This window comes from Jaculus jaculus, chromosome 1 (assembly GCF_020740685.1).
Source record: "Jaculus jaculus isolate mJacJac1 chromosome 1, mJacJac1.mat.Y.cur, whole genome shotgun sequence".
Lineage (NCBI taxonomy): Eukaryota > Metazoa > Chordata > Mammalia > Rodentia > Dipodidae > Jaculus > Jaculus jaculus.
In genome coordinates, this window is record NC_059102.1 from 314123654 (window position 1) to 314139297 (window position 15644).

General features: G+C 43.7%; 1 protein-coding gene and 1 pseudogene across 3 annotated transcripts in view; one reads left to right on the forward strand and one right to left on the reverse strand.

Moving 5' to 3' along the window:
* LOC101601843 (carboxyl-terminal PDZ ligand of neuronal nitric oxide synthase protein) overlaps window positions 1-15644 on the reverse strand; it is a 303471-nt gene that overhangs the window by 267161 nt on the left and 20666 nt on the right. The gene's annotated exons all lie outside the window — the stretch shown is intronic.
* On the forward strand, window positions 6283-11067 carry LOC105944384 (annotated as a pseudogene).

A 15644-nucleotide genomic window follows, 5' to 3' on the forward strand; every position in this document is an offset into this window, starting at 1 on the left:
CCCTCTAGGGAACCACTTGAGTCCAAAGGGACTGGTAGAGAAGCCTGGACTATGCAGTTGATATAAGAACCTAAGGCCAACTCCCACGAACCTTCATCCCACCCTGAGATGACAGGTCACACTTTCCCTTCCAAGGGCCCTGCAGGTTTCCAGAAACTGTATGGTAACACTAAGCAAACGTTCTAAAGTACAGCAGGACTTTAAGAGAGGACCACTTGCTCACAGATGTCAGATGGGCAGCAGGCTGATGACAAAGAGACAGCTCTAGGAAGTGGGATTATGGACATGCCAGTTAGCTGTAAAATCTAGCAGTGCATTAAATTAAATAAGACATCACTAAAAATACTGGGGAGTTCAATGTATCTCAGTGATCTCTAGTTACAGGGCAGTGGGGAGGCACCAGCCTGAACTGAGAGGTAGATGGAAGCATCGGGGGTCTCCCAGAAACTGTGACTGTTACCCATGGACTACTACTGAGGCAGTGAGACCCCCAGGCCTGGAGGGTGGAAGCCCTCAGAGATCAATGAGTCCAACTCCAGCCAGACTTGACTTCTGTCTGCAGCATCCTGACAAGGCAAGGTTAGTTTCTCAACCACTCTAAGGGAATGCAGTAGAAGCAGCATCCAAAGCCCAGTATGGGCCAGGAGCATCCTCCTCTTATTTGGCAGGCACTGGACTCTTCCTCCCTTATCCATCAGGAGACTACAACTTTTCAGCAATCAAGTAACTCTGTTGCCATAGCTTCCACTCGATGTCACTTCAGATCCTAAAATTGCTTTCATGCACACAAACAAGCCAGGTCTCCATGTGTTATACTCGCCCAGCTGGTGTGGAGAATAAGGCCCTAAAAATCTTGAAGACATAGGCTGTTCCTGTAGGATAGGGTTTGTTTCTCAGAAACGAGTCCCATCACGGGTCCACGAGCATTTTTCCACCAGCAACAGTGACACTCACACGCCACACCTGATCAAAGCAAACCCGCTGCCGAGACCAGAACCTCTGCCTTTCTGATGGCTCCCAGCATCTCAGCACCCCCCCCCCCGACCCCATATAGTTTCTGCTCTCAAAACACACCATACCAGGCCCTGGCACAGGAGCTTTTCTACCTGTTCCCTCTGAATGGAATCCTCAAGACCTCAAAGAAGCCCCTAACCCGCCCAAAGCAGCACCCCAGTCACACACTCTGACTCTGTCACACTGTCTCATTTTGTTTCCTTTGAAGCACTCTTCAATGCCCAAAAATATCTTGTTTCCTATTTGTGTCACTGTTTATCACTTGTTTAAGGACAAAAGAGTATCTATCTCAGCACAACTGTATTCCCAGGGCCTGAAACAGTACGTGGCATCACCACATAAACAATAAATGTCTGAATGAGTATCAGTGAGTAACTTCACGACTGTAGCTCAGGCCTTGACATCAGACATTCATGGGTTCAAGTCCTAGCTTTGCTGTTTATTGGTGCTGTACACTGGGAAAGCAATTTTACTAATGGTCACTTGGATTTTACAATGTGGGGAGTTGGTTGGTGGTTTGTTGAGACAGCCTCCCTACACACGCCACGCTGGCCTTAAACACATAATCTTCTGTGGTGCTAGGATTACAGATATGTACCACATGCTTGACTAGGAAATACAATTTGAGTATGTACACAACAGAATATTAATGAGAATTTCATTATTTTTAAATATTAGTTAAGACTCAAGTTTCTAACATGCCTGATACAAAGTAAGTTCCACCATTAGCAGTAGCTGTTACTCATTTGTCAACCGCAATGTCTGTGATGGACTGTGCCATAGTAGAGATTGGCCATTGGCATCACCTGGGATATCAGATGTTTCACCTTCTTCCAAAAGGAGACAGCATGACAAAGTAGAGACAGCAAGAAGTCTGTTGTCAGAAGAGCCTGGCTGGAGTCTCGGGAGTGACAAGCCATTCCATCACCACAAACAGGAGAGAGGTAGACAGCGAAGGAGAATACTTTCTACACTCCACAGCAAAAAATGGCATTACTGGTAAAGTGGCGAGATGGCTGCCTTCCAAAGCACTGAATTCATGAGTATTATGAATATTAAAATTCCCATTGTCCTCAGTTGGATATTTCTTGGGTCCTAGACACTGCACTCACTGCCTTCAGCATATTCAGAGTTATCTGGCTGCAGAGGCTGGTGGCTCAGGCCTATAACCCCAGCTACTCAGGAGGCTGAGGCAGGAGGATCACAAGTTCAAGGGCCACTTGGGGACACCGAGTAAATTCAAAGCAAACCTTGACAACTTAGCAAGGCTCTGACTCAAAAACACAGGCTGGAGAGATGGCTCAGCACTCAGAGGCATTCACTTGTAAAGCCTGACAGCGTGGTGCAAGCCCCATAAGCCAGATGTACAAAGTGCTGCATGCATCTGCAGTTCACCTGCAGTAGCAACAGGCCCTGGCACACCCATCTTCATTCTCCCCCTCAAATACTTTTAAAGAAATAAAAACATAAATCAAAAGGAAGGACTATAGCTCTGTGGCAGAGTGCTTAACTAGCATGTAGGTGGCCCTGAGTTCAACCCCAAGTAGACCAAAAAAAATAACAAATTACCCAGCTAGTGAATGTGTGTCCTGAGAGTGACCTCTAAATGACTCGGGGTAAAAACTCTACTAGCACACTGAAGGCTCAGCAAAGAACACAAGCACCCTCATCACGTGCGACAGCACGCAGAATTTAACCTACTGACAGAGAGCCAAGCACTAGGGCACAGGGCAGTGAAGGAGACCAGGATCAAACCCCAGCTATCCCGCTGACTGGCCAACGGCAGGAGGAGGTCAGAGTCCCTCTCTAGTTTGCTGGCTTTTCAAAGTGTGTGAGGACTTGCCACTGGAAAAGAGAACGTAAAGGTGTGATCTGCAGTTGGCTGGAAGTGACAACCAGAGAAGACAGGACAGACTGGAAGAAAACCACACTGGGCAGGGAAAGTCTTACCTCTCTCAGCAGGAGCTGAGGGCTGGTGAGCAGCTGAGCCACTGTACCAAAGCAGGAGCAAACGCAAGACACCCAGGTGTCTTCTGTGCTCCTCCAGGACTTCTCTCTCATGTTCGGGCACAAAGTGAAAAGGAAGTTTTGTACCATTTTACATTTAACTTTTCAGAAGTCCCCCTTTTGAGCCATATTTATAGTAAGCATCCCATTTTCCCTTCATGTTTCGCCACTGATAACCTTGAGCACACATAAAAGTACAGAAAATAGGGCTGGAGAAACAGCTCAGCAGGTTGAGTGTTTCCCTCACAAGGTTGAAGACCTGAGACTACCTTGGTTTGCTTCCCCAGCACCCACATAAACAGCCAAGCATGACCATGCATATTTGTAACCCCTATCCTATGGGGAACAGAGACTGGGGAACCAGTGTGGCTCACAAAATGACAAGCTCTGGAATCAGTGAGAGACTTGTCTCAAGGAAATACACAGGTGAGCGATGGACAGAGGGCACCAGTGTGCTCTTTTGGCCTATGCACAAGTGTCCACAGAGCACATGTATCTGCGTGCATGCGCACGTGCATGCACGCACACCCTCACACACTCACATACCACACCACACATTTGAGAGGGAGAAGGAAAGAGAAAATACAATGGGTGATCCCCAAAGGTGACCCAGTTTTGGTCACCACCACCTCAGCCACTTTGGTTTCATCCATCCCCACCTTCCCCGTCAGCCCTTTATTTTATAGCAAATCACAGGTACATGATTATGCTACGTTAAAGGAAATTATTCAGCATGCATCTTCATACAGTAAAGATCTCTCTTTATTTTTTTTAAAGATTTTTATTGATTTATTTGAGAGTGACAGAGAGAGAAAGAGGCAGATAGAGAACGAGAGAGAGAATGGGCGCGCCAGGGCTACCAGCCACTGCAAAGGAACTCCAGACGCATGCGCCCCCTTGTGCATCTGGCTAACGTGGGTCCTGGGGAATCGAGCCTCGAACCGGGGTCCTTAGCTTAACCGCTAAGCCATCTCTCCAGCCCAAGATCTCTCTTTAAACATAAGTCTCAATACCACTATCTCTGATTTCTTTCATTAATCTGTGCTCAAATTTTTTCTAATCTCAAAAAAATTGCAATACAGCTCACTGTAATCATTATCCAAGTGAGGTACGTGCACAGCAACTGATTAATTCATCTATTTTTAATCTGCAGGCTTGCCTTGATCTTTTACCCTCCATAATTTACTACAGGCAATTAGAAAACCCCACTCAGTTCCCTGTGAAGTTTTCTCCAACCTGGATTTTGCAATTACATTCCCATGGTATTACTGTTGAACCTGTTCCCCTGCCCCTGCAGATCTTTTAAAAGACTGCTAGTCAGACATGATGGCACATGTGTGTAATTCCAGCACTTGGGACATGGAAGCACGAGGGTCAGGAGTTCAAGACCGACTTCAGCCAGACATTTGGAACGTGGGACTATACTAGGCCATTTTGGGGGAGCAAGCAGGGATCCAGAGGCACTTGTCTCCCCTCCATGTTGTCAGCAGCCACTGATAGTCACTGTCTCGATCTCCAGAGTAGGAATTTTAAAATGATAATAAATTTGCCATTTCCCCTTCATCTCTTAGCTGGACTATTTCTATAAGAAGAAACTTCCCTCCTCAGCTCTTCAATCTTTCCAAGGCCCTATTTGCAGGCTGGAAATATGCCTCAGTGGGCAGCGCTTGCCTCACATACACAAGGCCCAGGAGTGGGGGTGGAAGTGGGGAACCAAGGCAGTATTTATAAAATGCTTCTTTATTTCCCATTGTGTGTCAGTTTCCAAAATAATGAGTTAATTTCCAAGCTTACAAAGTGACTTTTTTTTCTTCAGTATCATTCAACTTGCTGCCAGCTATACTCAGCGGCATCCAAAGTGTCCCCATTTGGCCAGCAGAAGCCTCTCCAAGTTGGTTTTTGAGTCCTTCTGCAACATGACCCTGGAAGTCCTTGATGGTTTTCCTGATTGCTAGTATGACACAAAGCTCCAGGCACTTCCTGTCTATCACCTGCCTTGGGCCGGAAAGCAGTCATTTCTCCAAAGAGCGCTGACTGCTTTTCTCGGGAAATGGTTCTCGTCAATCACAACCTGAGCCCTGAGGAAGGCTCCCTGCTACTGGGTCAGTCATTTGGGGCTTTGCCAGCGGCCAGAGCTCAAGCATTTGTAACAATAAAATGCCTCATGAGTTTTTTTTGTACAGCCCATCAGATTCAGGTCTGCAGGGGCCCAGAACCTCCCTGTCATTCTTCCTACCAATAAAATTTGTCACCTACTCCACCACATCTATATAGGGATCTTGGACCCACGTTACCACACCACCAGCACCAACAACAACTGACAGTGGAGAGGTTTTTTTTTTTTTTGCATTTTTGGATCTTCATGATACATATCCCTGGAGATATACAACCACTTAAATCAGTGTTTTGAGGCTGAGTTCCTCCCAATGAATCATGCAATACATTCTCTTTTTTCTCAGATAAATGGCATCTTGCCCTTTTACTTAATATATCCAAGAGATTACACACAAATACATCCAACACTGGGAACTGAACTCCTGGCTTCCTGCATGCTGATTAAGCACTCCCAGCCCCTGCTCCTTTTGTGATGGTCTCAGCTCCCCACCCTGTGGAGATGCCATCGTTGGCTCCAACTAGTGCCCCAGGGAAGAACATCTGAGTCATGTTTCGCCTTTTGTTGCACACATGGTGCTGTAAAGAATCGCAAAGCATATACTTTTTAAAAATAATTGTGCCAGTAAAGCTTTAGGATAGATGCCAAGAGATCAAAGAGCAATACATATGTAACTGTACAAAGTGCTGCCCATTCCCCTTCATAGACAGGCATTGCCCTCTTCTGCATTTCCCCACAACCTCACCAATAGAGTACCTGGTAAAATTCTTGGAATTTTGCCCACCTGGAAATTGAGAAATGCTATGTTTAAATAATCTGAAGTACTGTGAGCCAGGGTGAGCATCTTCTCAGGGGATTATGATCCGCTTGTGATAATAAGGCCTGTTGCGCAACAGTCCGTGCAGGCAAGGACGTAGACGTCCAGAACAGGGATGGGGCGAAAACTCAGGGGCCCTGGCATGCAGTCATGCAGCACGATCAAAGGACATCGGCCCCAAAAGTAAGAAAAATCTAAGATTTTTGTTGCAATCAACACAATGAGGCAACAAAAATATCAAGCCAACAAAAGGCCTATCAAGTCTTAACTAAGAAACCACGAGCATTTCTTCATCACCCAGAAGGACGCTGGTGTTGAGGACATTACCAGCATGGCTTCCAGAGCTTTGGCAAAACCTCAGATGCGAGGTCTTCTGGCCAAGCACCTGTGGTTTCATACCACTGGAGCATTCATTGCCATTCCCATATTTTCCTATATAAGTTTGGAGTAGCTGAACAAAAACAGAAAGTATATACAGACTTCTACAGAAAGTCTGATTCTATAAAAGATTTTGAGGAGATGAGGGGAGCTGGTATCTTCCAGAATGTGAAATGGTTTTGGAATATAAAGGGTTTTCTTGTACTGAATTCCACAGAACTTTTGTTGTCACTGGCCTATGTTCCTGAACTATGGATATGTGGATTAAGGAATAGTTTCAGTAAATAAAAATTACTATGCACAGAAAGAAAGAGAATGAGAGAGAGGGAGGGAGGCAGGGGAGGGGGAAATGAGGAGTGAGGGAGGAAAAGAAACCACAGGGACTGGGAAGGTGGTTCATCAGCTAAAGGTGCTTGCTTGAAAAGCTGGTGGGACCTGGGTTCAATTCCCCAGCACCCATATAAACCCAGTGGCACAGGTATCTGGAGTTCATGTGTAGTGGCAAGAAGTCCTCATATGCCCATGCTCTCTCCCTAATAAATAAATAAAAATATAGTTTAAAAAAGAAGTTTTCTAAAAAAATAAACCAAATAATTCAAGAAAAGAGAGGAGATTCTAACAGACGAGGGCTGGAGAGATGGCTCAGCGGTTAAAGGCACTTGCTTACAAAGCCTAATGGCCCAATTTCAACTTCCCAGTACCCATGTATGCCAGATGCACAAAATGGCGCATGCATCTGGAGTTTGTTTGCAGCAGCAAGATGCCCTGGAATGCCCATTCTCTCTCATTCTCTCACTCTCTCTCCATACATTTCTCTGCTGGCAAATAAATAAAATATGTTTTAAGAAAGAAGAACGGATAGAAATGTGAACAAGTGGTTCATAGGAGAGAAAAAAACAAAACTTATGGTCAACACAGGAACTGATATTCTAACTAGCAATAAGATAAACACAAAAAAAAATTAAGGTGTTTCATATCTACCATATAGGAAAGGAAGGAAGGAAGGAAGGAAGGAAGGAAGGAAGGAAGGAAGGAAGGAAGGAAGGAGAGAAAAAATGTTGGTCCTAACAAAACAAAGTGCTAGCATGTGGAACCACGTGTTGCTGGAACACAACACAAAGGCATGTCTCAGATTGAATCTGTAATCAGCCATCTTACAAAAGGATGCTCACATTCTATGGCCTTGAAATTCATTCCTAACAAACTCATGGTGGTGCTCAAGAAGACACAGAGATTTACACATGAACATTCACTGCAGCACTCTACAGTTTTGAAAACCCCAAAATAACCTAAATCTGTAATAGGAAAATGACAAACTGTTGTGTATCCACCCAGGCAATGAAATACTACTTAGAAGTGAAAACAACTAACCTAAAGCTCCATGGCTAAGCCTCAGAAACACATGGTTATGTGAGGGGAAAACAAAATAACATAGCATTAAACCACAGAATAAACTCTAAAAACATAGCCAACAATAGTCTTCAATGCTAAATTACTGACTATAGTCCTCAGCAGTATATTCAATGTAATGAGTGAGTTTCTTTGTTTTGTCTTAGTAGAGACAGGGACTCACTATGTAGCCCAGGCTGGCCCAAAACTCACACTCCTCCTGTCTTTGTCTCTTGAGTGCTGGGTTACAAAAATGAACAACTATGCCATATACCTTCATACATGCATACACACATTCATACATACACACACACACAGGCATACATACATACAATATATATAAGGGAAGAGTGAAACAATGAGGTGAATGAAGATAGTGGTTACTTGTGTAGAAAAAGATATGAAGATAGTGGTTAATTCTGTAGAAAAAGATAAAGAAGAGCATCCGGAAAACTTAACTATGCATGTTTCTTTTTTAGTCCAGGTGGACAGGTACAAGATTTTTTTTCATCTATATTACATGCAGAAAATGCTTCCTGATATGAAAAAGTTAAATTCATGCCAAGAATTCTAAGTGTGGTTCAAGTGGCAAAGTTCTACCAGAAGACTCCATCCAACTCAGTGCAAGAGAAATTCTGCTCATACTTAAAAGCCAAGTCCACATACAACAGGAAGTGAATTAAAGCCACGCCTATATTCAACAGAAAGTTAAAGTCACGCCTACACACAATCGGAAGTGACTTAAAGCCACGCCCACATACAACAGGAAGTAGGTCCCTCCCATAGAAAATGTCCAAGAGAAAAGGAACAGTAATGCCCCTATTGATAATACATCTCCTTAGCAAGGCAGGTGGTACACTCAGAATGCCAAGGAAGGACCATAAGAGGCCAGCCTGTGTTAAAAAACAAAAATCTGTCTCAAAGAAAAAGACCCACACACACACATACACACACCTCAAAAAAGTTACATCTTCAGGGCATGGTCAGTGCTTAGAAGGCACTGATTAAAACTGCAGACTCAGACAGGCATGGTGGTTCACAACTAGAATTCCAGCATTGGGAAGCTGAGGTAGGAGGATTGTACTGAGACTGAGGCTACAGCAAGACCCTACCTCCCTCTGACCCCATAAAAAAAACAAAAAACAAAAACAAAAACCTGCTGACTGATGAAAATGTTAAAACATTAACTAATGGTCTCTTTAAATGCCAGCACTAGGAAACTGAAATGAATGAAAGATAACCCTATACATAGTAGCAATTACAAATATTAGTTCACATTTATCAGCAAGGAATAAATGGGATGAAGAGGAAGAGAGGGGATTACAAAGGAAAGAAAGAAGCGCCTGCTCCAGTAATCACAGAAACCATCCATATCGGACTCAGACTACTCCAGTAAATTCTAAAATATAATTAGCTTTTGAACAGTTCTTTTTAAGCCAAGCATGGTGGTGCATGCCTATAATCCCAGCACCCGTAGGATATGGATTTCAAGGCCACATCCTCAATTACATAACAAGTTCAAGGCTAGCCTTGGTTATATGAGGCCTTGTATCAAAAAATGGTTTATAGTTATTTAAACCTGTGAGGAACTGAGGCTGGAAGTGGGATCGGTGGTTCAGTGTTTTCCTATCATTTGTGAGGCAGAGTTCAATCACTGGCCCTGCAAAAAGGAAGAAGGGAGAAAAGGAAGAGAGGGAGGGAGTAAGGAAATGAACCTGGAAAAAAAGGTTAAGTGACTTGCCCCAAGTCTTACAAACACAAGTGTTAAGTATCAAGACTGGACTTAAACCACAAGTCTCCAGGCACCAAAGCCCTCTATCTTCCTGCGGCACAAGTAATTCTACGCACAGGGTAAGCAAACTGTTACAGGTATGTCGACAGTGAAAAACGGTCCCTACAGAACTTGTTACACAGACAGGAGAAAACACAAGTTAACATTCTAACCTGACTATCCATTACTGCCAACCTTTTCTTTGAATGTTTCCTAGTACCAAACACCCCCAAATCATGTCTTAGCTTGCAATGTTGTAACAAAATTAGTATGTAGTTGGGGGATTAAACAAAACATACTTATTTCCCTAAGTTCTGAAAGCCAGGAAGACCAAGATCAAGGGTGTCAGCCAACTCAGTCTTTAGACTGAGGTGCTTTGCCAGCTTGTAGATACAAAGCTGCTTACTGCATCCTCACAGCTCTGCTCTCACAACCTAATGACCTCTCAATGAGCCTACCTCTTAATGCCAGCACACAGAGATGAAAGTTTCAACATACGAATTTTTCAGGACACAAGTATTCAGTGCATAGCACCCTGTCTATAAGTCACTAATCAACTGTACACTTGAAGAGGTATGCTCTGGCTCTGGAGCTCTTAGCAAGTACATGCATTAGAATATGTAAAAAAAAAAGGGGGGGGCAGAGAGATGGCTTAGCAGTTAAAGCACTTGTCTGCAAAGCCAAAGGACCCAGGCTCGATTCCCCAGGAACCATGTAAGCCAGATGCACAAGGTGGTGCATGTGTCTGGAGTTCATTTGCAGTGGCTGGAGGCCACGGCACATCAATTCCATTTCTATATGTCTGTTTGTTTCTCTCTCTCTTTCTCTCTCTCTCTCTCTCTCCCTCCCTCCCTCCCTCCCGCCCTCTCAAATAAACAAATAAATAAAAATATTTTTTAAAAGAATACGTAAAAAAGAAATCTAGGTTACATTCACATTCATAACGTAAGAGCCCTGCAGAACTCCCACAGGGGAACATGACTGGATTGGACTTTCATGAACTGCCCCATACAGAGAGTTCTCTCCAGCACCTGGGCTACATGCCTGGTGCTGGATTTAAAGCTACAATGGAGGAGATACCTGGCCCAGCCCACCCATGATTTTTGTCATCTAAACCACAGTTTGGAAGGGACAATGAATAATACAGAAGCCTAACAAGCTTGGCTCATCTAACCCTAAGGTTGCTGTGTGCGCTTCGACAAATCACCAAACATAAGCCTGAGCAAAAGACAGGAAAATGGCCTCTAAATGTCCAAGAATCTGCCACAGGTCCACATTCCAGTCAGGTCCAATTCGGGCCTGGGGTAGGCCTGCTCAGCTGCGCAGTGTGTGTGTATTAAACCATCCATAAATCAGCGAGATTGTGTTTATGGTTAGCCCTAACGAGCATGATTAGGGGCTGGTTCTCTAATTCTGTTGTACAGGCTTTGTGGGCTCTAGGGGGAGAATAAATCAAGCAAGAGTTTTACCAAGTCTGACTCGGCACATATCACCAACATTGAAAGGAAACAGAACTTTGCGGAACAAGCAAACATCATGTTCCCCAACAGGCCATCTGCTATCCCAGTGGGAGACTAGAGCCGATGGAATTATGAGCATGGGGAAGAAGAATCAGAGGACCAATCCCTGCTCAGGATACCACGAAGACCACTCCATCGGACAGCCAAGTCCACTTTGAGGATGAGGCAAGAGAAATGCAAAAGCCTTCCTCCCTCTCAAAAGGTAAGGGACGAAGTCACACCCATCAGCTCAAAACTGAGCCATTAGTGTAGTCTCTCACACAGCATGAACCCTGACACAACGGGCTATAAGGGAGGCTGTGAAGGGCACAGGTTAGCATTTTATATCTCCTGAGTTCTTAACAAATCACAAGGCTGCCAGGAGGAATGTTATAATCCATCTTGGTCACCATCACAGAAACGTACATCCTAGAGGAAAGAAAATTATTCCATGGGCCCAATAACAGGGACTAATTTCTTTGTACCGCTGCTTGTTAAAAAAAAAAAAAAAAAAAAAAACGATATTATCTCCTCCACTGCTCAGTATATAGTCTCACCCTAAAAATAATATTTACATGGCTGGGAGAGATGGCTCAGTGGTTGAGGTGCTTGCCTACAATGCTTAATGACCTGGGTTCAATTCCCCAGTACCCGCAGAAAGCCAGATGCACAAAGTGATATATGCATCTGGAGTTCATTTGCAGTAGTTAGAGGCATTCATATTCTCTCTCCCTTTGCAAACAAATACTTTTTTATTTTTTAATTTTTGAGAGAGACAAAGAGGCAGAAGAGAGGGAGAGAGAGGGAGAGAGAGAATGAATGAATGAATGAATGAATGAATGAATGAATGAATGAATATGGGCACATCAGAGACTTCAGCCACTGTGAATGAACTCCAGACATGTGCGCCCACTTGTGGCGCATGTGCAACATTACATGCTTGCATCACTGGGTGTCTGGCTATGTGGGCCCTGGATATTTGAACATGAGTTCTTAGGCTTCACAGGCAAGCACCTCAACCACTAAGCCATCTCTCTAGCCCTAAAGTAATTTAATGATAATAATTACACAAGAAAAATTTATTCTGTACTCACCTAGTGCATGGACAGTCTGAATGGGCCACAGGATAGGCCAATACTGCATAACCTGCTTGAAGCTATTCCTAGCACCTAGCAAGGACTCTGATCACTACAGTGCTAAGTACTGAACTCACGAATGAAACCCTCTTCCATGATCCTTGTCCTATTCTAACACACCTCAACTGCTCAGAGAGGAGGAATGCTTTCAGGACCATCTCTGAGAGGCAGTGGGCACCATACCTAGGCTCCAGAGTCCCAGTTCCACCGGCTAAGGGATGTTACGACTTTTAGCAACTAGGACTTAGTTCTGCTGCCCTCAAATGGAAAAGACAACTATCTCCACTGAAGGAACTGACAACAAAACATAGTTATCAATGTGCCTGGAAAACTACAAATGAAAAGAGACTGGTACAGGGGGAGGGAAGCAAAAGATGAGAACGAAGCAGTGGAACACCTGTCCCTTCAAGAAGCCATTTTTCTCTGATGGCAAAGACACCACCTCCAGCCTTCCCTCACTGACGCGGCTAGCATCGTGCTAAAGCAAATAAGGGCTTTCACTGTGAGTGCAGAGGAGGGTTTGTACTCCAAGCCGCCTTACCATTTCATGCAGAAAGGCTCCTCACACTGTACTTCTCAGGGCATTGGGAAGCACTGTGTGGCCCAGTAAGTATTCGCCCTTTCGTGAGTCAGCCCCAGCGCTACAGAACAAATCATATGATACATACACAATGAACATAAATCATGTGCCAGACACTGGGTGCAAAAAATTACAAATTATTATCATCTTTGAATTTTTAATTACTCTCCTCTTGACCAAGGAAACAAGACAACCATGAGAAGAGAACAGGCACTGAGAGGCAATTCCTTACCTTGTCTGTCATGGAGTATTACTCAATTTGAAATTCTTCCCCTTTCTTGGATGACCCCAGATTTACCACATGATGGAATTAGAAGCTCTGTGGGACTCACATAGTGGGCTCTGGCTCCTGTCATGGAAGAGCTAGAGACTGCATATAAAATCAACCATTCTACCCTGTGACTATGCCACACAAACACCAAGTTACCATGTCTCTATTCTAGGAAAACCCACTACTGAAATGCTGAACTTCTTAAAACAAAAGAGTGAATGAATACCCTTTACTTGACTCTGCACAAACCCTCTTCACGCTACAATGTTCTACTGACCAACTACTCAACAGGAAGGCCGGGGTCGGAAAGTCTGGAACGCGGTAGGAAATAGTTCTGGACTGGCTGCAGAGCCCATCCTCTCTCTTTTCATATCAGCAGCCTTAACAAATCCCTTTCACCTCACTGTACCTCAGTCCCCTCATCTGTAAACAGTGGAGTTGACTCAGAACTTAAACCTCAGAAGGGATCTCTGAGGTCCCTCCCAACTAATCCTCTGGGCCTCTCTGGTTCTTCCCAGGCTCTGCAGACCAGCGAAGTCTCATCCCATTCCTTCAAGCCCACAAACTGCCTGACAGATCAATTAGAGCACACAGCCAGAGCCCAGCAAGACCGCACAGCTCTGCACGTGTTCCTGGGGCTGTGTGAAGTGCCCTGAGTATTGGAAGCATGGGAAGAAGGCACCTGTGATCTTCCTTCCCGTAGGTGTTCATTAAGATATGGACCAAATATAAGCATATGCAAGCAGCATGGGTTCATTCCTGTTTTATGTCCTCAAATAGTATCTTTAGCTGCATTAAGGGAAAAAAAAAACTTTAAAATTTTAGTCAAGAATGCCATATTGTGGTAAAAATAAAAAATGATATTCCAGTTCTAGGAAAAATGATGTCAGTGTATTTATTGGATCTTCTTTCAATCCCTACAAAAATATTAATAAACAGCAAAATTAAAAACTCATGAAAATGTTCAACAAAATTTGGTGTCGAGGCATTACCATATAGCCCCAAAATACAGGCAGATGAGGCCAAATCACCAGCAGCCAGCGAGACACCGTCTATTGGGACAAATCAAGGGTGAGCGGGCTGGGAGTGCAGCTCCAGGGTGGAGCATTTGCTGAGCACGCGCCCCCCCCCCCCCCAGCACTACAAGACAGGATGGGAGGGAAGTAAAAAGGGAGGCAGAGAAGGAGGAAGAGAAGGCGGCCAGTGACGAGGCACTTGAACTGAACGAGAAAAACCCCAGAAGAGTTAATGAGGGGGCTGAAAACCTCCAGGACCCACCGTGAAGTCTGAAGGGCTGGAGTGCCCAGCCCCTGGAAGCGGCCACCCGAGCAGAATGCTGCTCTGAGGACAGATGACAGGAGCAGAATCAATACTGAGCAGGCCAGGCAAGAGAGATAACAGAAAGAAAAGAGTCAGATAAAAGTGGGAGAGCGTAAATATCAGAAAAAAAAAAAAAACATTGTTTTGGTTGGTTTTTCTAGTTCTAGGGATGGAACCCAGAGCCTCCTTCACGTCAGGCAAGCGCTGACCAAGTGAGCCAGCTCCTCAGCCCACAGCGTTTTAATCACTATGAACATACCACAATTTCATGTTTCATTACATTAGAAAAGTTACTATACCAAGATTCCTTTTAAAACTTTAAGAAAACTAGTTTCTAGAAAAACTAATAGAAAAGCATTAAATCCATATACATTTCTAGAAGAAAAAAGAGAGACTAAAGGGAAAAATAACACCTTTAGAGATATGCAAAAGAGAAAGCATGCCAAAAAAAAGACATTTTAAAAGCACATAAAATATAGCATATTTCAAAATAACCTATAAATATTTTAGGCTATGCAAAGCTTATAAGAAAAAAAAATCCCATAAATTAGAATCTGAAAAATTCAGAAGTCAAGTGACAACTCAAAAATGAAATGAAAGTTTAAAATTATTTTAGAAACAAAAATTAAGGGCTGAGGGTATAGCTCAATGGTAGAGCACTTACCTAACATGTTTAGCCTCTGGGTTTGAGTCCCAATAGTGGGGGTAAAAATAAAAAAGGAGGAAATGAGCATTAAACTAGAAGGAATATAAGGTGGGGGGGGGGGGACTAACACCAGAGCTAAAGAGATGGCTTAAAGCACTTGCTGGCAAAGCCAAAGTACCCAGGTTCAATTCCCCAGTACCCACATAAAGCCAGATATATAAGATGGAACATGCATCTGGAGTTCATTTATAATGGCTGAAGGCCCTGGCACACCCATTCTCTTTCTTTCTTTCCCTCTCTTACTCCTTGCAAATAGATAAATAAATATGTTTTTTAAAATACTTAAGTCAAAGAAGAAATATATGGACAAGAAAAATTCCTGAAGAAAAATCTGAAGCCAAGGACAGAATTCCAAAAAGCAGGAATTTGTGAAAACTTTTCTGAAAAACAACTGTAGACAAAAGCACAAGTTTGAGAAGTAGTAAGTATGAAATTACTGAAAAATTAAGGCTAAGTGAAGGTTTAAAAAGTCCATGTTTCTTTTTTTAACTGGGGACTGAACTTTTTTTAACTGGGGCCTAAAAGGAAGCTATTCAGTGGATAGTGACTACGTGGTTGTTTCACTCAGCAGCTCAAAACATGGGAAATTGATTCTTTCATGACTTTGGAAGCCGAAGGTTCTAGGGAAGGATCTATTATTCCT